The sequence below is a fragment of the Cervus elaphus genome, chromosome 30 (assembly GCF_910594005.1).
Source record: "Cervus elaphus chromosome 30, mCerEla1.1, whole genome shotgun sequence".
Lineage (NCBI taxonomy): Eukaryota > Metazoa > Chordata > Mammalia > Artiodactyla > Cervidae > Cervus > Cervus elaphus.
In genome coordinates, this window is record NC_057844.1 from 12,038,704 (window position 1) to 12,050,646 (window position 11,943).

Genomic DNA, 11,943 nt, shown 5'->3' on the forward strand with positions numbered 1-11,943 from the left:
GTCTGCACATCTGAACATTCAGCTCCTACTCTGAGGTCTGCTATTGACTGGCTAAAATATCTTGGGTCTTTCACTTCACTTTCATGGGCCTCCATTACTTCATCTATAAAATGATTTCACAAAAGGTGTCAAAAACTCTCACCAGCTCAGCCGTTCTTTGACTCAACACATTGTAATTCTAGGCAGCTTGCACACATGTTACTGCTCATAAACCCTAAAATGGCCACAGGTCTTTTACAGATAATTGCATTTCCCAGCTAAGTGCCAACAGGCTCTTCATTTGGCTACTGACTTAAAAAAAAAAAAAAAAAAAGATTCAAAAGGGCTGAAAGGATTATGACTCAGGCTAAGGAACATGCATCGCCTCACCTGTCCCAAAAACAGCCACCACCTACCCAGCACTTTCTGTGTCAGGCAGACTGAAAACACTTTCTGTGGATTAAATTATTCAATCCACGAGACAACCCTATGAGATATCATCTGTTACTTATTCCCCTTTACCAGTAAGGAAACCCAAGCCCTTCTCTGGTCCGATTCTGTATCATCTTTGTATCTTTCAGATCATCTTCCCCTTACTGAGAAATAAGGAGTATATTTGTTCTTAGAATGTAATTCATAAACACATAAGCCATCACCATGTGGGTCTCCATCATGAAACACAGCAAGATGCAGGAAAGAAAATAAAAGGCTCATTTAGCTAGTACCATTTAATATTTCCTTCTCTGAGACAAACATTAAGTGTCTGTGTAATTATCCTTAACTCTCACTGGGAGAAGGGAAGATTCAATGATTCAAAGTTTGCCACTTTTTTTTAGTTAATCTTAAAGGGAGGACACATAAAACAGTGGGAAAGATTTAAATTGGACTAAGTTCTTGGCAGCCAGAGGCTTTCAATGATGAGAGAAATCTTGACCTGCATCCAAGTCAGCCCCATCCGTAACCTTTTTGCTACCTGTCTCACCAGTATCCACGTGAAAGAAAACTAGCAACACATTCTATACATCCTAATTAGAGCAAATATCTGCAAAAAATATCAACACACTAGGTTGGTGACCTTGCCATAAAAAGCCACCCTCCATATAGCATTCTTGTGTATATAATATGTGTATGACTAGATTGGTATAAATTTTGGAAAGCAAAATGACAAAACTAAACAATTCTCAGCAAGGCCACTCCTGAATGTCTATCCTTAGAAACTATATCATAGAAATACATCAATAAAAGCAGAAAGAGGGCTTCCCTGGTTGTCCAGTGGTAATTCACCTGCCAATACTGGGGACACAGGTTCAATCCCTGGTCTGGGAAGATCCCACATGCCTCGAGTCTCCTGAGCCTGTGCTCCACAACAAGAGAAGAAGCAATGTGAAATTTGCATGCCACAACTAGAAAGTAGCCCCTGCTTGCTGCAACTAGAGAAGGCCCCCATGCAACAGTGAAGACCCAGTGCAGCCAAAACCAAATTAATTTAAAAAAAAAACCAGGAAGAGTTATACATGTGAATGTTCATTGCAGCGTTATCTACAACAGCAAAATTGTAACACAAATACAATTTTTTCAATGTTTATTGAACAGCTATTTTGCACCAGGCACTATGCTGGACCCCAACACAGCTAACATGAGTCTCCAAAAGGATTGTGCTGAATAGGGGGCTATTTTTCTTTCTTTTGGATTCTGTTCTTTAATAATATTTAAGAGGAAAACCAAGAAGAGGCTTCTGGCTCAGTAGAGACATTGATTAAAGCTTGGTAAAAAATGGGCAGACGTGCAGATCTTGGGTAACACAGGTCAAATTCAACAGACCAAAGGAGTGCAAGTTTTTATGATGGAGTTCTCACCACCCACTGGTTTGGGGCTGGTTTTCCATAGCCGCCCCTCCCAGCATCATAGTCCTAAGGATACTCATCTCATTCCTGGGTCCCGGAACTCTCACGGTCATACTGCCTGCCCTCCTTAAAGCCTGCATCCCAGTCTGTGCGGATAATCGATCAACCAAGTAAGTTCTGCTTATGTACCGCATGGCATTTTCTGCATCTGCTCTTGAATCGTATTCCACAAAGCAGAACCCACACGCTGTCTTCTTCATTTTGTCCAGGCCCAAGATTATTTTCTTCATGTCGCCACTTTTGTGAGGAGTTTGTAGGTTTGTTCTTCAGCTGTGTGAAAGGAGAGATTTCCTACATACAATGTGCAGTTTTCTTTAGTCACTTGCCCTGTTCTTCACTGTCACCCCAGAAGGGCTGGTCTCGGTACTGGCTCAGGTCGACGTAGAAGTTGCTGGACACTGCCTCCAGGAGGCCACCTGACTTCAGTGCAGAGAGGTGGCCAAGGGCGCCACTTGGAGAATGAGGCTGTTTTGTTTCTTGTCTGTTTATTGAGAAATCTGTATTCACGTCTTTCTGATTCTCCAGTGTATTATAGGGTTGGGAGGTTGGGAACTCCATGGCATGTGGGCTCCTGGATGCGATGTGAATTCTGCCAACAATGTGTGTTTCTATGAGGCTTGGGAGGCAGAAGGGAGGCGAGAGGACCTAGTCTTCTTCCTCCAGGGTGGACACATGGGTTTTGTGAGATGTGAGTTTTTGCAGAAACTAGCGAAGCTCTTAGCAACCACCTACCTCGGTGTTGTGGGGCAGCGGGACCGTTAGCATTTTCTTGCAGCTTTCTGACCTCTGCCCTGAGCAGCACCTCTGGATTCTCTGAAAGTCGGCAGTAAATCTGAAACCCAAGCAAACCCATCCCCCACATCCACTTCCCTGCTGTTGATTTTCATTCCTCCAGTCTTAGCTTTGTAAGCTCCTAATTCCCTGTGTTAAATCCCTCTCTGACTCAAATACCTAGAGTGAAATATATTTTTCTTAATCCTTAACTTATTGCAGAGAAGCAACAATCTAGAACAACTCTGCCCAGTAGGAAACTAATGTAAGCGGCACATGGGAGACACGTGTAATTTGAATTTTTCCAGCGGGCATATTAAAAAAAGTAAAAAGAAACAGGTGAAGTTAATTCAACAATATATTTTATTTAACCCAATATATCCAAAATATTATCATCTCAATGTGTAATCAATATGAAAATATGAATTAGATCACTTATTTTTGTACTGTCTTCAGGATACAGTGCATATTTTATATGTAAAGCACTCTTCAGACCAGCCACATTTCAAGTACTTAATAGCTACACATGACTAGTGGCTCACCTACTTTCTAACATAGATCTATATAAGGTGTGCATGCGTGCTAAGTCGCTTCAGTCATATCTGACTCTTTCCGACCCTATGGACTGTAGCTTGCCAGGCTCCTCTGTCCATGGGGTTCTCCAGACCAGAATACTGGAGTGGATCGCCATGCCCTCCTTCAGGGAATCTTCCTGACCCAGGGATTGAACCCACATCAATTACCTCTCCTTCCTTGGCAGGCAGGTTCTTTACCACTAGCGCCATCTAGGAAGCCTTCTGGCTCAGCCTGCCTGCAATGAGGGAGACCCAGGTTCGATCCCTGGATCAGGAAGATCCCCTGGAGAAGGAAATAGCAACCCACTCCAGTATTCTTGCCTAGAGAATCCCAAGGACGGAGGAGCCTGGTAGGCTACAGTCCACGGGGTCGCAAAGAGTCGGACACAACTGAGCGACTTCACTATATAAGATACTAGAGTATAAATGATAGCAGATTATTGTACTGCTATTTGCATGAATTTGGGGCTTAGTAGGGGACTGTGTTTCTGCTGCTAGGTTTGGCTCCATCTCCCTACCCAGTCCATTAGATGTCTGTCAAATGAGATCTGGTTCTCACCCAGGTTGAATCGAAGGCAGCCTTTTGGGTGGGGAAGGATGGGAGTGCCGTAAATGCCCCCCAACTGCATAGGAAATGGCATTGCACAAGAAGGAGCCAGGACCTGGGTCCGAGACGGGTTTGCCTTGGTCTGGGGTGAGCTCGGTGGTCGGGTGGGAATGGGGCAATTCCCGAGCTGGGTTGCTCTGTGCTGAGACAGCAGACGCACCAGTGTGAAGGCCTCCGTCATGCCGGCTGGGAACAGGTGGTGCAACGAGAGAGAGTCAGCAAGACGTGCCGAGAGGTGCTGAGCCGGCCACATCCGCCCAGAGCAAGAGCCTTATTTAGAGGCAAGTCCAACTGCACGAGCAAGAGAAACTCAGCTGTGGAGGCCTCTCTTGCCAACAGTGAATCTGAATCAGAAAAAGAAAAAAAAAAAAAAGATGTGGGATGGATACTGGAAAGAGCCACAGTTCCCAAGGTCAGGCGAAGCCAGGATGGATGCACGCAGATGCTGGACTCCAAGAATAGGAAAACTGAAATACTGCCCACCACGCCTGTAAACAAATGATGTTGCAACTATCAAGCCGTTACATTACAGCCTCCCTGACAGTGAGCCCTGAGGGAACTCAGGACAAGACAAACAGGCTGCCCACTGCCAAGCTCACCCAGCAGCCAGCTGCTGCAGCCGCCCCTGACAGTGAGCCCTGAGGAAACTCAGGGTACTGGCCCCAGATAGCGGAGGTGCGTGCCAAAGGAATGATTTCAGTGGGCCCAGACTCTTAGGTCTTCCCATATACACAGAAAAGCGCTCAATTCCTTAACTTGAGATATCTGGTTTTCTTTAATTAAAAGCGATCTTTTATCGTTCTGACCGCCTGGTCTTTTTGCAAAAACACCTATATATCCTGGCTTCCTGTCACCACCCCCCTCCCACCCCTCTTCCTCTTGGAAGAGTTTCTCAGTGTTATCTGAGATGTCATGTCCCAGGCTTAAGTCCTCAGATTTGTCCACCAAATAAAACATAACTCTCAACTTTCGGGTTGTGCTTTTTTTTTTTTTCAGTTAATACACAGATGAAGAGCAACTGATGATCCAGCTACTAGAAACAGGTTAGAAACCAAGGCAAGTGTGGATGGATCTGGGTATGTATATGTACGCCCGCCCTGAGACTCGATCAGGCAAGGCATGTGGCTGAAGGTAGCTGTTCCTACCGGCTGCCTTTGTGTTGTTTCAGCTTGAAAGACCCACACACAGCTTCTAGCACATAGTAATAACAGTGGAGAGCTTATTTCTTACTGCAATCCAGACACTGTGCCAAAACTTTGCACACATAATCCCAATTGATCTTCACTGAAGACCTGTGTGCAAAGGACAATTATTATCCCCATTTTAGAGGTGAGAAAACAGAGGACTCAGAATCTTCTGTTGTTGTTCAGTCGCTCAGTCCCGTGAGACTCTTTGCAACCCCATGGACTGCAGCACGCCAGGCTTCTCTGTCCTTCACTATCTCCTGTTATTTGCTCAAACTCATGTCCATTGAGACAATGATGCCATCCAACCATCTCATCCTCTGTCACCTCCTTCTCCCGCCCTCAAACTTTCCCAGCATCAGGGTCTTTTCAGAACCTTATTGAGGGCAGTACTTAGTGAAAATGTTGAAGCTGCAATCCAAGCACAAAACCTTGACTCTGGAAGCCTGAGCCTAATTGCTATGCCAGTGCTCCCTTTGGTAGCGCATACACTAATCCCTATGCCATGCTGCTTCAAAGTTTACTGACTTAAACTGGAAAATGACAGATGTAAAACGCAGGGAGGTAAACTGCCAGCGTCTCATTTTGCAAAATTCACAAAGACTGTGTTCAGCTTGGACCTGGGCAGGGGGCAGTGAGCAGCGACATGAACGACACTGTCCCCCGGGACCGCGGCACACCCCGCCCCCAACGTTCCAGAAACGACCGCCTGCAACCACAGCGACCTGGGCTGGGGGTGGGGATTGCAGGCACCGCAGGCCTCCTGAGAAAAAGGAATCCTTCTCAGGTAGGAGAAGGCGCCGTTGCCATGGCGACCACAAAACCTTGGCCCAATCCTAGGGCAGTCGCCAGAGTTTTCAGAAAAATAAAATGAAATTGAAAAGAGTCAGCCTCTCTCGGCCACGGCAGCCGTCCACAAAGACACAGTGTCTCTGTCGGGCCCCGAGTCTAAACAGATGCACCTCAGAGGCCCGGAGGTCGATGAGGAACCCCTGCGCAGGGGTGAAGCATCCTTTCATACCCGGCAGTCCCAAGGCCGGGGCTCAGCACGGCCCTGCCAGGCGGCTGCCAGGGTAAACACAGCACACCTCTGCGAGCGGCCCACATTCCAGCCCTGGGCCTCCCGCAGCCGCGGCAGCCGGCTCCTCACAATGCTGGCTTTTTCCCTGCCCGTCAGCCCGCATTTCCCCCACCCGGTTTGCGGAGCCCTGGAGGCCCGGGTGACCCCCTCCTCAGCCCTCCCTGCAGCGCAACGCCTGCACTTTTCAACAGAAAAGCGTTAGTCGCTCAGCCGTGTCCGATTCTTTGCGACCCCAAGGACTGTAGCCCGCCCGGCTCCTCGGCCCCTGGGATTTGCCAGGCCAGAAAACTGGAGTGGGTAGCCTAGCCCTCCTCCAGGGGATCTTCCTGACTCAGGAATCGAACCGGGGTCGCCCGCATTGCAGACAGATTCTTGACCGTCTGAGCCACACCAGGGAAGCCGGTTGAAATTCCTCGTAAACTTCGGTTCCCGGATTAAGGCCCAGCATGGGGAGTCCTGGGGCCGCCGCCCTGCCCCCAAGGTCACCTGCTCATCGCCAGGCAGACAGTACTGGACACACGGGGGAGGGGACTCTCAGGGCCCGGACCCCCACCGGCGGAACCCGCCCCTGCCCATGCTGCTCCAGGGCAGGCCACCTCCAGAGCTGCAGAAACCCTGCGCGGGCTAGCATCCCTTCTCCCTGCAGCGAGGTGCCCGCACAAAGTACTCAATGCCTAGACCGCAAAAAAAAAGACAGAAACAATGAAAACCTACCCAAATCCTAAAGCTTCCTGTATCTTAGAGGGGTCCAAAGGACTGACGGATGCCATCTAGTTAGAACCTGTTGATGATAGGTTTCATTATCCTTTACTTTTACATTTATATTATATTTTATTTTTTAAAAATATTTATATTTATTTATTTGGTTGCACCAGGTCCCAGCTGCAGCCTGCAGATCTAGTTGCATGTAGGATCTAGTTCTCTGACCAGTTATCAAAGCCCAGGCCTCCTGCGTTGGGAGCTCAGAGTCCCAGCCACTGGACCACCAGAGGGGTCCCTTTGCATTTATAGTTTATTTCATGCAGAAATTATGGAAGCATTAAGCAGAATTTTTAACAGGTGAAAGAAAACTGTGTATCCCATTTTGGGATCCCAATGGGTTAAACTACTTTCATTTGTCTGCGTTCCACTGTTGTTGCCTTTTTATCTTTCCAGAGAACTTGGACTCTTATATCTCAGCTGAAGTTTAATTAAGCTCATAAGAAGACTAGAATCAGCATGATTACCCCCGTTCCGTAAAAGAAGCGCCGATGACATAACCAGGGTCAGAGGCCCAGCTGTTCTCTGAAGATCGGGACCAGAGCACAATCTGGGTGAGTCTAGGTTTCTACCCAACTTTCCAGAATACCCTTTGTATCAGCAGGGCTCTTGTCCTGAGCTGAACTGAGGCCTGAGAGAATTAGGGAGACAGGTTTCCTTTCATAACCAGGAGCAGTGATTGCTGGTGAAAGGGGAGCCGGGTAGCTGGAGCCTGAGCTGAGGGGGAGACTTTCTTTTCACTGCCTTTGAATTGTGTACCATATGTATGAACCAACTCTTCAGAAAATAACCAACTTTTAATTTTAAATGTTAGCTTAAATGTAATTTAAAATTCAAATGTAATTTTAAAACTTCCTTTTATAAATCAATTTTCTTCTGCCCCCAAACCAATGGAGTTGAAACATACACTGTGAATATTGTGATCCTTAAGTCTGGTTAGAGCCGTGCCTGGGAGGGCCCACAGTCAGGTTCAAAGGGAACAGACTGGGACAGGAGAGCCTGGACCCAGAGTGACCCCTCTACATCCTAAAAGGTGCATACTAAAGTGAAAATAAAATAGCCAGCTCTCGATTATCTGTGTTAGCACAGGAAAGTCCTGGCATTAGTAGTTCAGATGTTGTTGCTCAGTCTCTGTGACCCCATGGACTGCAGCATGCCAGGCTTCCTTGTCATCACCATCTCCCAGAGTATGCTCAAACCCAAGCCCATTGAGTCGGTGATGCCATCCAACCATCTCATCCTCTGTCATCCCCTTCTCCTCCTGCCTTCAGTCTTTCCCAGCATCAGGGTCTTTTCCAATGAGTCAGTTCTTCTCATCAGGTGGCCAAAGTATTGGAGCTTCAGCTTCAGCATCAGTCCTTCCAATCAATGCAGATTAAAAGCTATGTTTAATTTATGTTCTGTATTGGGATGTCTCTGTACACCTTGGAATATGGATCTGTTCCATGCCTTGAACTGAAAACACTGCAAACGAAAAAGAAAAAAGAAAAACCACCCAAACACTGAAATACTGGGACACTGTTCGTATTTTCCCTTTGTATTCATCAAAATGATCTTGGCTGCCGGAAACAAAACTCCTGACAGAAGCTGACTTAGACAATGGGGAAATTTACTGTCTCACAAAACAGAGAGAACACAGGTCAGGGTCTCAGGTTTGCTGAAGCAGCAGCTCGGCAGCGTCATCAAGGCCCATTCCTCCGCTCTGCTGTCCTCAGGGCCGCCTCCTCCCCAGGCTTGTAGCAGGAGGACTTCCCGGCATCTTCTCCAAACATGACACGCTCAAGGGGAAAAAGTGGAGCCATCTTTCTGTAGAATAAGGAGCAAGCCCATCTTTCCAGAGAACCGGGAAGCCTCTCCCAGAATGTTCCCGTCCCCACATTACCCCCAGACATCACTGCAGGCCTCATTTCCTCACGCGCCAGAGCCAGTCACTAACGGGGGAATGGGGTCACTGTGATGGGTTTAGACTAATCAAAGGGAGGAGAATGGATGCTGGCCTGTAAAACACAGCATCCTCTGCCTACACCATCATTCCCCCAAGAAGCCCCTTCCTACAGCCACTTCACGAGAGGCGTCACACAGGAACAGGCTGAGGTTTTTGAGTAACCCTGAGTATCAGTTTAGATCGAGATGCCTCCCTCCCACGTCCTTCTGAGCGGGTTGGGACCTGGGACCCTTTGCTGCAGTGCCTACACCTGGACAAACCTCTCCTCAAGCAACAAAACACAAAGAAACTGTAAGAGACTGAAAAATAACCTCGAACTTCCCTGGTAGTAGAGTGATAAGAATCCGCCTGCCAGTGCAGGGGACACGGGTTTGATCTCTGGTCTGGGAGGATTCCACATGCCCTGGAGCAACTAAGCCCATGGGCCCCAGCTGCTGAGCCTGTGTTCAAGTTCCTTCTCCCTGTCTGCTCCATGTGACAGCTGGGTTTGGTCGCTCAGCCGTGTCCAACTCTAGTGACCCCATGGACTGTAGCCCACCAGGCTCCTCTGTCCATGGGATTCTCTAGGCAAGAAGACTGGAGTGGTTTGCCATTACCTTCTCCAGGGGATCTTCCGGGGATTGAACCCGGGTCTCCTGCATTGCAGGCAGACTTTACCGACTGAGCCACCAGGGAAATCTGTAAAAAAGAAGGATAAAGGTCACATCACTAAAAAAAACAACTTAGATGGAGAAAGTGGAAGTTTAGTAAGCCATTAATAGCAAGATTCGCCACGAGGGAACACAGAAAGCAGCCAGCCCACATTCAAGGTGAATGTGTCTATTAAGACAGGTACCATGTTCATTATTGTCATTTCCCAGAAATCTACCTGAGCCAAAGGTATCTTTCAAGGCTACTGAAATGTGTCAGATGAAGTGTGTAGGATCCAGCTGTCAGAAAAGAGTCTCATTGACTCAAAGGTTCATCGAGCCGAGGTCTCGCCCTTAGCAACTGCACCCTCCCTCGCAGCTCAGAAGTGGACGCTGAGGGAGTGCTCTCATTAAAGGCATACAGTCCCACGGGAGAGGGGATGGATTGATGGCTGGCTGAGATAACAACCTCCTCTGCCACACAGAGCCCCAGTTAGAGGTTAAGAAGAGAATTGCCCACAAGCAGTTTACAAGGAGCAGCTAGGAAATAAAACACAGTGTCAGATGGGCCTTGGAAAACCAATGTGGGAATCTGTTCCTTTTTTTTCTGGAAAGAAACAGAAGGTGCAGCCACTGGCGACATTTATTTTTGGAGCAGGGAGAAGGGGAAGAGAAGGAATCCATAGAAAAGGATGTAGAATGTGGATTGATCTGATTCAACCCTGGAGAAAAACATTCATCTCCATGGGTCAGGGCTGAGAAGGGTCACATACTCGTGACCTTGCTGTCAGAAATGCATGGCTTAGTCTTGCTTTTTAATAGCAGAAAGAGCACGAATGCCGGCATGGGGTCATTCTGGAATCAAAACCTGAAACATACGAATGCCTGACTCATCTTCCACCTTACACAGCCACACTGTGTTCTAGAGCAGTGTTCCTCACGAGTTAATGTATAACTCACCCAGGGACCTTGTTCACACGCAGATTCCAACTCAGATGTGGCGCGAGACCCAGGATTTTGCCTTTGTAGCTGTTCCCCGGGAATTCCCTAGCAGGCCGATAGCTGGACTCTGCGCTCTCACTGCCGAGGGCCTGGGCTCGATCCCTGGTCAGGGAGCTAAGATCCCACAAGCCGGACTGTGCGGCCAGGAAGAAACCGGTTCCCCAGGGGTGCCGATGCCGCCAGTCCAGGACCACGTTTTGAGTAGCCAGGTTCTCAGGTATCTGTGATTGAGCATAAGGTTTCTTGAATTAAGAGTAGGTGTGATTTTAAGATGCCTAAAGGTTAAAAGTCTGGGAGTTGGTGATGGACAGGGAGGCCTGGCGTGCTGTGATTCATGGGGTCGCAAAGACTCGGACACGACTGAGCGACTGAACTGAACTGAACTGAACTGAAAGGTTAAAACAGAGAGGAACTTTTAAGAAAGTCAGATAAGTCAGGTTAATCCCCAGCCTATATAATAGCTCCTACAGCTCAACAGCAGTAACAACAAAAATTTTTAAATGGGCAAAACTTGAACAGTTATCACTAATCATTAGGAAAATGCAAATCAAACCACATTGAGATACCACTTCGTATATGTTAGAGGGGATGTTATTTAAAAAAAAAAAAAACAGAAAATAACAAATACTGGCAAGGATGTGTAGAAACTGGAACTCTTGCATTTTGCTGTCAGGGCTGTAAAATGGTGCGGCTTCTATGGAAAACATACTGTAGTTTCTCAAAAAATTAAACATAGAGGATTTTGGGTAAATTGAGAGATAAGAGGCACCTGATATGAAGAACCAACTCATTGGAAAAGACCCTGATGCTGGAAAAGATTGAGAGCAGGAGGAGAGGGTGGCAGAGGCTGAGATGGTTGACATCACTGACTCAATGGACGTGAGTTTGAACAAACTCCGAGAGATGGTGAAGGACAGGGAAGCCTGGCGTGCTGCAGTCCACGGGGTTACGGATTGAGGCACGACTTAGCGGCTAAATGATGACAAAGAGGCATCAGGAGGAAATAATCTGAAAAAGACATACGGATTCTTTTTTAGATTCTTTTGTATAGATTGACAGATATAGGTATATCTGAATCATCTTGCTGTATACTTGAAACTAACACAACATTGTAAATTAACTGTACTTCAATTTAAAAAAAATCAAATTAAAAAAAAAAAGAAGCACCAGGAATATTTCTCTTCACCTAGACAACAACTGCACTGGCAGAATCTATCTGATGTAACTATTTTGGAACTCTGGAGTCTATTGAAGGCTTGCAAATTCTGGGGGCAGACTTGGGTGGTAAATCGCAGTTAACTGCAGTCAATTTCAGTTTTCAGCAGCAGTAGCTACCTATCCGCCAACCCCAGCCATGTTGCAGGCAGTTGTGCATGTGTTCCTGGGGCAGCTCCGACACAACTTCCTGGAGCCAGGGTGGGCAGAAAGGAGCCTGTCCTCCGAATATCAGTGCTCTGTGCTGCTTCTGATCACAGAGGTGCAGGTAAGAGACAGGCAGCCGGGGTTG

General features: G+C 47.3%; 1 pseudogene; it reads right to left on the reverse strand.

The window, feature by feature from the left end:
- Positions 1 to 1,817: 1,817 nt before the first annotated feature.
- LOC122687113 lies at positions 1,818 to 4,017 on the reverse strand (annotated as a pseudogene).
- Between the last annotated feature and the right edge of the window lie 7,926 nt (positions 4,018 to 11,943).